Genomic DNA, 15,129 nt, shown 5'->3' on the forward strand with positions numbered 1-15,129 from the left:
GCAACACCCATTTTTTTTTAAATCGTGTCTCCCGCCTGGGTTGGGTGACAAAGGAAGGAGAGGCAAAGATGGCGGCACCTGGAGTGCTGGCTTGGGGACGAATGCTGGGATGACGCAGAACCCAATGCAAGACACCTCCAGATGGATCGGACTGCCCTCCGGGATTGAAGGTAAATTTATGGTTGGAAACTCCAGCTTACCGTATCTGCTTGCAGGTCCTTCCCTGGCCTGTTATTTCTGCTGCAATCATCCCGTCTGCACTACACACCTATGTAATATGTAAAATATCCTGTTCAACACTTTGAGGTCTATTTATTAATGTTTTCACCCTAAATTCCCCCAATTTTCATATTGTATCCAATGTCCCAACTTTCACACATTTTATCATTTCCATTGTGAAAAAATTTATCAATTTAGGGTAAAAGTTGGGAGTATCTTGGGTGAAAATAGAATGTTTTGTGATCCTTCAAGTTTGCGTGAATAAACTCCTGACATGTCACAATATACGGCAAAGGTACTACTATAGTGTGATACTTCCCCCACCTCTTAAATTGTAAGCTCTTCGTGGCAGGTTCTACTCCTCCTGTGTCACTGTCTGTCATCTGTCATTTGCAACCCCTATTTAATGTAAAACGCTGCACAATAAGTTGGTGCTATATAAATCTTGTTTAATAAAAAAAATTAGTAATAATAATACTTTGAAAGTTCCAACTTCAAGCCATCGCTGTGCACCAGTCCAGTGGCTGAGATGATGCCAACAGTCTGTGGCAGGCAGGAGGAAGCATTTCATAAGCTATGTGTTAACCGATCCCAGCGTGGATGATGCACTGACGTACATTTGCATTTGCCGAAATACTCTAGCAAGTGGTTGCATTTCTTTTGCCAATGTTGCAGAGGATCATGGAGCATCTGCTGTCCTTCAACACACTGAGCACACTTGCAATGGAATTGGAAAGCATTGCCATTCAAGTCTATGGAAGCATTTCTGAAGCTGCAGCAGACAAAAATAGATATTTAAATTTCCGATTTATTCAGACACCTATGCAGTTCATTTGTAGTTGAAAGTTGTAAACAGCTGCAGTTTAAGGTATTTTGAATAAAGCATTGGCCCCTTTCAGCCTTGCTGGTTGCTCCCGGGTGCATGGAAAACTTTTGCCATGCCTCCAGGAATGGGGAAACTGTGCAAAGGTTATTGCCCTTGCACACGTTGCCCTTGGGTTTTCAGTTCTTCCTACAGGGGAAGAAAAGCAACCTCACAGCCAGAACCTTCCAGGAAATGTGCCACAATCCCACAGCTATTGCAACAGCACTGTCATATGTTACCGCTTTACGTGGAGGATATTTGAACAAAGTTGGCTGTGTCTTTCTGGCAGATGAAAGCAATGACAGACACCATCCTTATAATAAAGTGTACATATCATCAGAGGACCTCCATTGTCTTAAAGATGAGATGATTTGGGTGAATCTCTGGTGCTGCACTTTCACAGATTCATTTTAAAGGTAGGCCCAAGGATAACTACAAACTACAAGCAGGGTAGCCAGATGGAGAAGGGCAGGGTGAATGTTAGAGTCAATCAGCAAGAAGATGGGTTATGTCAGTGAAAAATGTGGACATTATTTGCAATTTTTATGATTTATTAATAATAAAACAAAAAGTAATATTCTAATAAATTCTTATATTCTGAATGGCAATTTTTGCCTTTATATTGCACTAAATTCACAAACTGTACTAGAGACCGAAAAACAAGGGAGGCGCAGCGTGACGTCAGTGTAGTGTTAAGTTGTATGAGGCAACTGCTGCCGAGCCGTACGCTTCAGTATTGTTTCCACCATTACAACAGTCACCCGCTCCGCCAATACCGATTCTCATCCGATTGTTTTATTTTATTTGTTTATTTCTCAGATTCTCTTTTTAGGAAAGTATGACCTTAGCTGTGTATTTTCTTTAACTGGAATATTTAATGGAATCAAAAAGTTTGACTTTGATAACTATCATTTCTTGTTTGGGCTTAGATTGGAATGAAATAAACCCAATAATAAAAAAAAGCAAAATAATATTTTGTATGCAGCATAATGCAACTAATAATGCAATGCAATAATAATGCAACTAATGATAATAGTAACAATAGTAATACTTCACTTACCCGTGAGCTGATCAATGAATCAGAACCTCCACAGTCATCGTCAGCCCCATTAGAAAGATCATTATTTTACAAATGTATTTATCTTTTTAAAAAAATTCATAACAATGGACCGCAGAATTTAAAATGATGAATTTAGTAGTCCATGAGGTCTGAAAGGTTGGCGACCGCTAAATTATGTCATGCCAATGTATTTATATTTCTATATCTGCCCAATCTCATTTATTAAGTGTTTTATAAAGTTAAATTTATGCACTTTGCTATCTGAACAGCTATATTCCTTTAGTAAATCAACCCTATAAGAGGCCCTGTTGACAGACGTCGGGCAAGCATGGTCCTCTGCTGCTATTATGCCAGTGAACAGCAATGATATATAGCCGACACTGATGCAACTGCATGTAGACATGAAGAAGATGCAGGAGGCTGGAGGAAATCAGAAGCACAAAGATGGAACAAAAGAATGGAAAATACAATGCAATTGTTTATGATTGTATGTTGCTTCCCCACCTTTTAGATTGTAAGCTCTTCTGAGCAAGGTCCTTATCTCTTCTTGTGTCTGTCTGTCATTTGCACCCCCATATTTAATGTACAGTGCCACTAAATATGTTGGTGCTATTTAAATAAGGTTTATTAATAATAATAATAATATTAATAATAATAATAATAATAATAATATTGTGCGCTTGAGCAAACTAAACACCATCCAGCTATGCCTAGGTGACAGGTTCTCTTTAACTATATCATGACCAGCGGAAACAGTGATGCAGACCAAATAATAAAGAAAAAGCTAATGAAAGGTTTCCCAGGCTGATATTTAGGAACTACCTTGGATGTGTCACCTTCATTTTGGTATATGACAAATCTTCCCACTGCTATCATGAATATGCAGAAATTTATACTGAAAATAAAACTGATCTCTCAGTTCTCTCCTTCTATTGCATAACTGCACTCAAAGTGGATCAATATGGATAAAGGAAACATGAAGGCTGCCATGGGTCATCATGCTGATCCTCTGGTTTCAGTACTTTAAGTTACTTACCTGCAGCAAGTGTGTACACACCACACAGGCAACTAATACAGAACACGGCCGTCACCGGCAGCCATGACATGCAAGCTGGAGAATGCATTGAAAAAAATAAAAACCTACAATGCGCTTGCAGTGAGTTCATGCATTAGGGTGCATTACCAGAAATAAATGGGCTGCCATAACATAATGGGGTAAGATTGGCCTTTACAGCGCTGCGTCCTAGGTTCGAATCTCAGCCAGCACACTGTCTGCATGGAGTTTGCAGGTTCTACCCGTGTTGGCGTGGGTTTCCTCTGGGTACCCTGGTTTTCTCCCACATTCCAAAAACATGCCGTTAGGTTTATTGGCTTCCCCCAAAATTGACCTTAGACTGTATTAAAGACATACAACTATATTAGGGACATTAGAATGTGAGCCCCTTTGAAGGACAGCTAGTGACATGACTATGGACTTTGTAGCAGCGCTACATGATATGTCGGTGCTATATAAATACTGTGTAATAATAATAATTTAGTCGCCCTAAAAACTGCATCAAATATCCTAATTGGACCCCCTACCTAGGATATCTGGATACAAAGATCCGGCCACTGTGGCCTCTCTGAACCACACCGCATGCTGTGAAAAATAGTAATGTATTCTCCTGTATACTCAAAAAAAAAGTTAGGATGGAGGTGGGGCAGTGGTTCTTTATGGCTGGGATGTTGGAAGCCCCTTCTCAAAAAGCAAATCTCTGCCCCTAGCCACTAATATTGGAGGGGCAGTAGGAAGATTTCTGTTTTTGGATAGTTTGGGGCAAACATAACTGTACTTGTGTGCAAAAGTGTAGTTATCCTTTAAGCACCACTGTCTTCTCCCAGTAACATGACACATAGGGTTCTCCGTTTTCCTTAAGGGACATGCGTGTGTGAGGGAGGGTCCTTACTTTTTCCCAAAATAACACCCTGGTAATGACAGCTGAGCACTGTTCAGTGCACTTCTTCTATCCGCCCAGAATGACAGCCATAGGGGTAGGTCCATGACATCCTGAGCTTAGAAGAAGTGAAATGAATGTCATTGGGTGTATTATATATATATATATATATATATACCGTATATATATATATATACATATACACACACACACACCCAATATACACACATTATTTTGTTTTAGGTCAAGTTGAGTTGAGGTTTGTCAAAATATACTAAGAAACCATGGTTTGTTCCTAAAAGCCAGAACAAGACGAAAATAAAATAAAAACAGGACACATTGACTATGGATAACACTTTATTGGAATAAACATTGCAAAACAAAGTACTAAAATGAAAAAAAAAAACAAACTATAAAAAACAAGGAAATAAGGAGTTACATTTCAGCCTACATGTCCTTGTTATAAAGTTTTAAATATGAAAAAAATGTGTAAAAACATATTTACATATGTACAATTTAGTGCAACTTAGCTTATATACAGAAGTGCGACTGTTTCAATTTTTGAAGACAGATTGGAAAAGTTGTTAAATTTCCTTTTTTTTTTTTTTTTTAATTGGACACAATATTAATACTATGACATGACACTGCCAGAAGTGTCTGCAATTGATGATTCTTTTTGCAGTGGTTTGTTTTAAATGCAGTAAAGATCAGCAGCTCAGGCAGCAGCAAAGATAAATATAATTCCTCCTCTTTGCAGGGGCCACAATAGTCTACATTTTATTTTAGTGGTATACAGTACTTCATTTATTGTAAAAATGCCATGAAATAGATTTCCCCTCCTATTGTGTGTTACTTCCCCCACCTCCTAGATTGTATGCTCTTTGGGGCAGGGTCCTGTCCACCTGTGTCACTGTCTGTCATTTGCAACCCTTATTTAATGTACATCGCTGTGTAATAAGTTGGCGCTATATAAATCCTGTTTATGAATAATAATAATAACAATAATATGAAGAGCACATTGGTGGTAGAGGAGGATGGGCCACATATGGGGAATGATAAGTCAATAAGTCGGGGTGCATCTGCCTCTTGCTGTGCGTCAGATATCTCCTGACCCTGCCATACAAAGAAAACCTCTGTGTGTAATACTGAAAGCACAGGGCAGACATAAGAGCTAATTACAGCTTCCTGGAATAGTCCTAAGCAATCCCCTTTCTTTCCATTGGGTTGTGGAATCAGGATGAGGAATTGGCTTCATACCAACTGCTGCTCCCATCTCACTGTAAGTCAGTTCAGATCCATATATACATATAATGGGGACTTGTGACTCACACTGTGACTGATTTGACCTCAGCAGCTGTTCAAGAAGTGCATGCATTATGTTGCATAACATATTGATATCTCCTGGAGAGAAAACCTACAAATCAAGGTGATAAAAACATGGCACAGGAAAAAAAATGATTCCTATGTAAACATATCAACAATAAGTTATGTTATTGATGTATAAAAACTACAGTTACAGTAAGGGCAGGATCATACCTGCATCTATATTGCAAGATTGTGCGTGGCTACCTGCAGCTAGCACCTTGCCAGGCACTCAAGCACCCGTACAGCCGTGAGCAATACTAGTACCATCCATGCAGAGTTCCTGTTTGACTGTGCTATGCTGATTGGCTATGGTGGCAGACATAGAGAGGGCAGGGTTCTCCCCAGACCCTTTTAGCCGGGTGCACCACCCTGCACTTTTCAGTAACCACCCGGCTGTTTAGGTCAGAATACAGAGGCTTACAGCTTCTTCCCACCCACCTTAAAAAAAATGTCTGGGTTGAACACTGGAGGTGCAAAATGTGCTGCTGCGAGGACCCAGACCCTCAACAGCCAGAAGGGACCCCAACTGGGGCCGGTTCTGCACAAGGGCCCTCTGTTGTCTACATTTGCTATTGAACTGAATTTATGCATTAAAGAAATCCTAATAAACATTCCATCTGCACATGTGACAGATGGCGGCACTGAGTGCTACTAGTACTGCACACCGCTGCCCCTATTCATTCATTATGGGGCTGCTGCAGGGAGACACCATATGAACACACCCCAGCCTCAGTGAAGTCAGTCTAAAGCTGTACTCCACACACATTGCTGAATGATGAATACATATATGTGCAATATTTAACCTTGCATAAGATTTGTATGGCTATCCATTCAGCACAGTTCCCCGGCAGGGGAGGAGAAATCATTTTCCTGTAGATAACTTACAGAATTAGTTATCCCCCTCTCTGTGAATGGACAGTAAAAGGAGAAGCAGCAAGCTATTTAGCGTATTCTTCATTCCACATATTCCTCGCTAGCACTTGAGTTGTTCAGTCGGCATAGTTATAAACATTGGAAATGATACACAAACTTTTCTACAAAATCACATTGCCACGTTGCCAATTCATCAGATATACTATACAACAGTCTCTGTATTAGCACCATTTAAAAATAATTGGAATGGCTGCAAGGAAAGGTAGATAGGAAAGTTATCAACCTGAACAAGGATTAATGACTCCTGGACTGGTCATATCATGCAGAGGGTGAAATAATGTCAGCAGTGTTTACAGGGATTGATCCCGGGAATTCCAGACGGGTCAAGGGGTCCATTGGCTTATAAGGAGCACACCACTGAGCGCCCATTGTGGGAGGTTTCTAACAATTTACAGTACAAATGTCAAATGATTGTTGCTGGAAATGATCTTTCATGATGAATGAACAATTGCTGTACATACAAGGCCGTTCTATTTAATAAAGAGAGGAGGACAGGCGAGTGGCACCCTAATGTGCTCTCTTCCATAGGAGTGCACAGTGGCTGTTCTAAACAGTCATTCATCAATATTCCATGGCTGATTGATAAATGTATGGACTGATGTACACATGGCAGACTTTTAAATGGTCGTGTTAATCTAACATTCATACATAGCTTTATACTACAATGGGCAGCCCCGTAAGTCCCAGGATGGAATCTCAGCCAGGACTCTATCTGCATGGAGTTTGCAGGTTCTCCCCGTGTTTGTATAGGTTGCCTCGGGGTACTCCGGTTTCCTCCCACATTCCAAAAACATGCAGTTTGGTTAATTTCTTGGTTAGTTCACCTTAGACTGTAAAAATGACATATGACTATGGTAGGGATATCAGATTGTAAGCCCCTTTGGGGACCCAGCACTTTTCAGTAACCACCGGCTGTTTTTGGGTAGTTACTGAAGAGTTGGGTCACAATACAGGGGCTGCCATCCACCTACAGCTTCTTCCCACCCAGTTATAAAAATTCTGCATGAACACACATTGTTTTGGTCTTTGTTTAGGCTAGAATTCACAAATTATGCCCAATCTCTGAATGCTAATTTTCAGTACCATAATCTTTTCAGTACCATGTCCCGCTTGCCTTGTAATCCCTGATTCAGAGATTGGGAGTAATCTGTGAATTCTGTGTTTAAGGCAATATACATTTGTCAGGTGAATATTGCCGGAGGTAAACAGTCGTGCTCGTCACCTGAATCAGCAGTCACCTGAATCATGGATCCGTCAGAATGGATCAACAACTGATGGGGAACTATTGCTATATAGTCAAGGGAGGAGAACACAGCGGGGTGCTGCTTGCTCAAACTCTCCATACAGCAGATTATCTGTCACTTTCTGACAATGGAAACAATCATAAAAGATCATATTTGCCTAGGACCTTACTTTGTCTAAAACTACCCCTGCATACTGGCAGGCTCGGGAGGTAATAAAAAGTTATCACGCTGCAACATAATCCATTGGGGTATTTTCATTTTTTTATGACCTGTGCATTTTCCCTGTGCTATAAAATGTAGAAAAATACACAAATACAGAGTGAACAATGCCTGAGCACAGAAACAAATTGACAGCAATATTGCCTCTGCTGACATTACACACAGATCTGTTCTGCATTTTTAATGCTATTTATAGGTCAGCCATCCAGCAACAGTGCAGAGGATCACTGGCTGTATACCAGCTTAGTGGTTAATGCTGGGTTGCTGCACTTCTGGATTCAATGGGCCTGATAAATTAAAGCTCTCCAAGGCTGGAAAAGGATACACTTTATTCAGTGAAGCTGGGTGATTCAGCAAACCTGGAATGGATCTGTTCAGGATTCAAAACATTTGCTAGCAAATAGCAAAAGATTTTAGGAAATCCATTCCAGATTTGATGGATCACCCAGCTTCACTGGTGAAAGTGTATTCTCTCTAGCCTTAAAGAGCTTTAATAAATCAGGCCAGATGCCACTATGGTTCTGACTACATGGAGTGTGTATCTTTTCCTCTTTACCCCTTCCCCATCTAAAACATACAGGTGCAGTACCGTGTATCTGTAGTCATGTTTTTGTTGTCGGTGGTGCAGGGATGGGTTAGAACCCTTATTAGAAGAAAAAAACAAGCTCTCTATGTGTCTGGGTGACAATACCTATAGTGATACAGAAGTGAAAGATTCTGAATTTAGAAGTTAACACTGGACAGGAGGTCAGGTCAAGTGACAACTCAGAGAAGATTTCACACTCACTTTACATGTCTGGATAGGAAAGAAAAAATATCCTTAACAGTACTAACAGACACACCTATACACCAAACTTTGATAGGAATATAAAATGAAATAAGGACTTGTGACAACGTTCCTATATACAGTGATGTATAACTTTTCACAGCTATATAAATACATTTTATCAGATACAATCATGCTAATTCAGACCATGAAATGTTCACTTACACAAAATCCTTTCAGATGAACCAAAAGGCTTTGAAATATTTGTTACCATTTAGTGGTAATGACAGGTACAGAGAGATGATGAGAGGATGATGCAGGTAGATGTGTGTGTAAAATAATGACAATGATACAATACTGTCAGAGGAGATCTTGTGCACAGGTTGTCCTGCACACCACAGGGAGAATTCACAAAGTGGCGTTGGAAGAGCTGCCTGTGACCTCGTCCTCGTTGGAATAGTTCCCGGAGTCGCGGCCTTTAGCGTCTGAAGTGTTTTTATCTATTGTGTCCTCAGCATCAACTGGACTGCTCTGCATTATATAGCACTTGTCAGTTGTTTCTTCTTCACGTAACAAAAAAAAGTTTTTAATGTAATTTTGAGGTAACTCAGGCAAACCCTACAAAGAGGAAAAAGCAAAATATTACATTATTGAAGCCAGGAGAGGCCCCTTACATGCTGATTAGATGATGTCAAACATCAAATTAGGGACATTTGACCCTGGGATTGCAATTACAACCATGTGATTGTTCCATTGTAGAGGTATTATTATTATTACACAATATTTAGATAGTGCTGACATACTACGCAGCGCTGCACAAAGGGACTCACAATCTAATGTCCCTACCATAGTTATATCTCTTTAATACAGTTTAAGGTACATTTTTGGGGGAAGCCAATTTACCTCCTGGGCGGTTCATTTCTGTCCAGATTTTTATGTCTAAAAGTGGTACGTTGTTTTTCATGAAAATTTATTTTACAGTATAATATAATAGTATGAGTATAATAAAGTTTGAAACACAAAATCATGTCAAAATTATAAATTAAATAAATAAATAATAATTAAAAAAATAAAATGTTTTAAAATAAATAAATAAATATTATACTTACTATTATAATATACTGTAAAATAAAATGTCATCAAACACAATGTACTGGTTTTAGACATCTAAATCCACTGTACTGCATTCAATACAGTTATTCTGTATTAAATGCAATACAAAATAATTTGAAATTCCTGCGGCGCCCACGACGCAGCGGCCGCACGTACCGATGTCACCGAGAATTTTCCAGTGACTCATCAGAAGCAGACGATGCAGGCTGGAGGATGAGAGAGGACGGGGATTGCAAAGAAGGGCTCCGGCAGACCAGGTAAGGCTCGAATTATTATTGTTTTACACTTGTTTTAGCTACCCCAAGTGTGATTCAGGGTTACCGCTTTTAGCATATTTTTTTTAACATGAGTCACACTCGGGGTTACCGCTGGGGAGGTTAACCCAACTGCATGCTTTTGGAATGTGGGCAGAACCTGGAGTACCTGGAGGAAACCCATGCAAACACAGGGGGAACCTGCAAACTCAATGCAGATAGTTTCCTGAATGAGATTCAAACCTGGGACTCAAAGGCCAGAGTGCTAACCAGTGAGCCACCATGCTGCCGTATTACTTAAACAAAATGTACATTGAAAAGAGGGTTGTGGTGTTGCAATGATTGATGGGCATGGGGTAAGGCAGGTGTTCCTATAGGCAATGAGTTATTGTAACAAACTTTTACATATCTTCTAACATCAGCTTATTTTTGGCTCTCTTTAATTTTGATCTCTTGACATCTCGCGGTCACAAAAAAGAATAAAGTTGGTGCTGCCAGGCTTCCCTGTAGGTCTGAATGGGGAGCAGGTAGCTATATAAATCCCCCCACGTCATCGACTGCAGGTCCCATTTTGACTGATGCCTGAATGGTGAGATACCTACACTCAAGGCCACCAGCCCAATATTTATTATTATAATTATTGGCAAAAAGCAACCAATGGCCCCTATAACCCTCCTCCCAACCCAGTCTTCCTTCATTCCTTAACCTGACACTGAATAATTTAATTTATGTATACTTTGTTATATACAGTACATCCAATAGCTGGGCACCCAGATTTGGAGCCCTAGTTTAGGTCAATGTTTCTCAACCAGGGTTCCTCCAGAGGTTGCTTGGGGTTCCTTAAGCAATGAGAAATTTGCGTTTTCTAATTTTTTGGCTATCTATAGGGATATTCTTCCCACTGGCCAGTAATGTAGGAGGCGTTGATCATCAGACTAATACACTGTGGATATAGTAATTATAGGAGAGGTTCCCTGAAGAACTGGAAGTTATTTCAAGGGTTTACCAATGTTAAAAAGGTTGAGTTAATAATAATAGTTATATAATTATATAATAATAATAATTATAGCACCAACATATTAGGCAGCGCTGTACATTAAATAGGGGTTGTTAATGACAGACGGATACAGACAGTGACAGAGGAGGAGAGGACCCTGTCCCAAGAGCTTACAATCCAAAAGGTGGAGGAAGTAACACAATAGGAGGGGAGATGTCTACTTAATACCTTTCAAGTACAGTAAATCACATTCACTCATCTCAGTTTGTACTGAACAATAAAACAAGTAAATCACTATGAAATTGTTTATAAATATACTCATTAGTGTTGCTGCTTGACCACACCCCAATAATCCTTCTGTAAATTAAGTTTTACTGCAACTAGAAAAATGATTTTTTTTAAATAAATAAGCATATAGTTACATACACCTATTTAAAAACAGGCCTTTATCTTAAGTGAATACTCACCAGTTTTAAAGCAGTATATATCACTATACAGCCCAGTTCTGTTGCTCATGTTACATTTTGTATATGCTTTTGCACAGTAGATTGTTGAGGCCTCCACATCATTTATAAAAAAGTGAGGTCCTGAAGCATTCATGGTTTTGACCTGTATAATATGACAAAATAGAAACAGTTTTGTCACATCTAAATGTTCAACTATATTAGGTTAACACTAAAGCCCAACTCTGGGACTGAACTTTTTTTTAAATGTTGTTCAAATGGTTTTTAAACCAAAAACCTAGTTCCGGCTGTAATACTCACTTTCTTTCTTTTGCTGTCCGCTGCAGTGTCTTCTTTTTGCCACTAGATGTCATTAAGCTCAGAAGAGGCATGGGGATTTTGTGTAAGTGCAGGGTGTCATAGATTCACCCCATGATGGACTGTCACTAGGTCATTCTGAACTCATACAGCGATGATGCTACCATATCACCACCACTCTCTACCAATCTGTCTGCAGGTCTGAAATCTGATTGGATGTCTGCCCACTACTGCCCTCTTGAGCCTCAGGAATACTAGAGTAGGTTTTTTTAGCCATGTTGGAAGATATGCTCATCCTCTAACTCGGAGTTTAATAGAAACCGAGGGTTCCTCCAGCAATGAGCAATTTGTGCCTCTCTGGTCAGTTTACCTGGCACCAACAGTATTCTCCCAGAAATGTTTTCAAGTTTGATGGGATAAAGCTGTAGGTGGGTGGCGCCCCCTAGTGATCTCCTAGTGATCCAACTTTTCAGTATTCACCCTGAACTAGTTACTGAAAATTGCCGGGTGGAACGCCCAGCTAAAGGGGCTGGGGAGAACACTGACCGATTTGGCTATCTGTAAGGGTGACATTCTTTCCACTGACCACCATACTAATGTACTGTGAGCTGTGGATATAGTAATTATAGAAGGGGTTCCCTAAAACCTAAAAGTTATTTTAAGGGTCCACCCATGTAATAAACCTGCGTGTTGTAGATGGGAAAAAAGATTGCCGATCTCACTAAGCATGCGTGTGCTCTGCAATTTTTTCTTCCATTAATGAAAGGGCTCCTTCTAGCTCATGCTCGTGATCAGAGCATCCCGGGAGGCTTTGCGCCAGTGTTTTGGTTTTTTTTTAAAGGTGTTTAAAGGTGTGAACTTTTTCATGTGAAGTACAAATTTTGAGTTTAAGTCTGCTTTAGTAATCGCCCATGAGGCCTTGTGAACCTGTAATTACCGGTACTATTTGCATTGTATCACCCTCTGTAGCTGCAGGAATTGGGAGATTTATAGTCAACCTTCACAATTGAGGTAGTGGTGTGGAAAATAGTGGGTTTTTTCTCAACCCAGCTAAGTCTACACAAGCACATGCTCTGTGTTCACATTAAAAAGTCTGCAAAGTCACTGCTGGAAGGGGGGAGCAGGAAGAGATGAGTGGATGTCAAGGGTGCTTCATCTGATTGCTACATAGCCCTTGGCACAGAAATCAGTAAGAAACTGCTTTCAAATGCTTAATTATACTGTAGCCAAAGTTCAGGCAGATATAGAAGTCACAAATTATTGCAACTCTGAATAATTTAATACATCATTGGATGTTTGTGCAAGCAGTGGAGGTAACTCGGTTTGATGTGGTATCAGCCCTTGCATTCCCCTGTACAGCAGTACAATGAGACAATGGAGCTGATTTAATAAAGCTCTCCAAGGCTGGAGAGGATATACTTTCATCAGTGAAGCTGGGTGATCCAGCAAACTTGAAATGAATCTGTTCTAGGATTGAAAACTTTTGCTAGCTAATAGCAAATGACTTTTAGGAAATACATTTCAGGTTTACTGGATCACCCAGCTTCACTGATGAAAGTGTATCCTCTCCAGCCTTGGAGAGCTTTAATAAATCAGGTCCAATCAATTGAGCTGCTTGACATGGAGAATGCTAATAGGAAACAGCAGAGTATCAAAACAAACAGTAGCAAATTTTGATTGAGTGAAAGGAAATGGCTCATGCACGCTGCAGTGTAAATAGCACCATAGCTATGCACTAGGAACTGTGATGTCCCCCGTGCATGATTTTCTGTTACTTGCAAAAGTGTCAATGCAAAGAGAAGCTTACCATGGTGACCAAGAAGTGGGAACAGCTAATTTATCAAAAAGAGGGATGCTAGAATGCCAGGAATGTCAGAAATGTTGCCCTAAAAGGGATATGGCCCTGAAATTCTGTGGTCATGGTATTATGAAGTTATAGGGTTGTGTGCAGGGGGTACTGTGAGATTTTCTCTTTTCCAAAAATCCATTCAGCTTGACATTCAGACCCTCTGGGGAACAAAGCCTTTCAATAACACATAACTTACTTCTGAAGGTGTTGAATTTTTCCAACTCTCCAAATGATACATCCACATACAGGATTGATGGAGATGCAGTTCCTTAAATCCTTCTGGTGGCCTGACAGTAATGTATAGATTGTTGTTCTGTATTTCCAGCTGTAGATTTGTTGGGGGTCCCATCACAGCTTTAAAGAAAAGAGAATAGATTAACCTGTAGAATATGGGAGGTATATTGACATTGTTGTCGTTTAATCATCATTTTTTTGTATATGAAATCTCAAGAATGGACACATATAGGACACTCTCTGATACTTCCCCCACATCCTAGATTGTAAGCTCTTCCGGGCAGGGTCTTCTCCTCCTCCTCTGTCACTGTTTGTATCTTTCATTTGCTACCTCTATTTAATGTACGGCGCTATGTATGTACAACGTAATTTGTTGGTGCTATATATCCACTGTTTATTAACCCCCCTAGCGGTGATCCCGAGTGTGACTCAGGGTGGATTTTACCTGCAAATAGTGGTAATCCCGAGTCACACTTGGGGTCACTTTAACCTAAAAAAAAACTCACTTACCTTTTGTCTGTCACTGTCCCCTGGCGTCCTGCTGGTCCCCGCAGGTCCTGGGGACACATCCATCTTCTTCGATCTTCAGCCGCACAATGCAGAAACAATCTCCGGGGTTTCCCGGTGACGTCAGTGCATGCTTTGGTGCAGGTGGGGCGGATCGGTGGGAAATTAAAAAAATTTGTATTGGATTCAATAAAAAATAGCTGTATTGAGTCCAATTGTCCAAAGTCCAAATTTTCATATAATATATAATATATATAAAATAAAATGGATCGTTCGTCGTTCGTTTACCAACGATAATTATTGGAAGTGTGTACGTAGCTTTAGGCTGCTGGCACCAGTGCCCCAATCTGTATCTGTAGTCTGCAACTATAGTCAAGCTGAGTTTTGGGAGCTGTTCCCCCCCTAGCACTCACTGTCTTGTCTCCAAGACTTGTGTGCACAAGAATAAGTGGCAGGACCACTGGACTTTGCACGTTCATACCACCTGGATAGAGCAATGAGCCACAAAACTAGAGCAGCCTTGACATACGGACGCCTCCTAGATACGAACGGGGCTTCCCTGCAGGCTGTGTGCAGAATGGAGGCTTGAAGGGGGGAGGGGGCAGTTTGCATGACTTGCAGAAGAAATCTTTTGCTAAACACAATGCACAGCTTGCTTCAGAAGTTAATGAATGTCCAAGCTCAATAAAGATTTTTTTTCTTTTGCTTTGTTTGTGATTAGCTCACAGTGAGGTTTTTTTTTTTTACAGTAACTGGTACACCACGCTGCCTAATAATATGTTGAGACAAACATCTGTCCTAATTGCATT

The 15,129-nt window shown here is 40.2% G+C and overlaps 2 long non-coding RNA genes across 2 annotated transcripts; one reads left to right on the top strand and one right to left on the bottom strand.

Moving 5' to 3' along the window:
• The first annotated feature begins 1,289 nt into the window (after window positions 1-1,289).
• LOC140322875 (uncharacterized) lies at window positions 1,290-3,283 on the top strand. Its single transcript, XR_011919262.1, has 2 exons — window positions 1,290-1,500; window positions 2,414-3,283. It is a non-coding gene; the product is annotated as an uncharacterized lncRNA (long non-coding RNA).
• Window positions 3,284-4,422: 1,139 nt separating this feature from the next.
• LOC140321535 (uncharacterized) lies at window positions 4,423-13,953 on the bottom strand. Its single transcript, XR_011918976.1, has 3 exons — window positions 13,776-13,953; window positions 11,437-11,578; window positions 4,423-9,223 (listed from the first exon to the last, which is right to left on the bottom strand). It is a non-coding gene; the product is annotated as an uncharacterized lncRNA (long non-coding RNA).
• Window positions 13,954-15,129: the final 1,176 nt, after the last annotated feature.

The sequence above is a fragment of the Pyxicephalus adspersus genome, chromosome 1 (assembly GCF_032062135.1).
Source record: "Pyxicephalus adspersus chromosome 1, UCB_Pads_2.0, whole genome shotgun sequence".
In the NCBI taxonomy this organism is placed as follows: domain Eukaryota; kingdom Metazoa; phylum Chordata; class Amphibia; order Anura; family Pyxicephalidae; genus Pyxicephalus; species Pyxicephalus adspersus.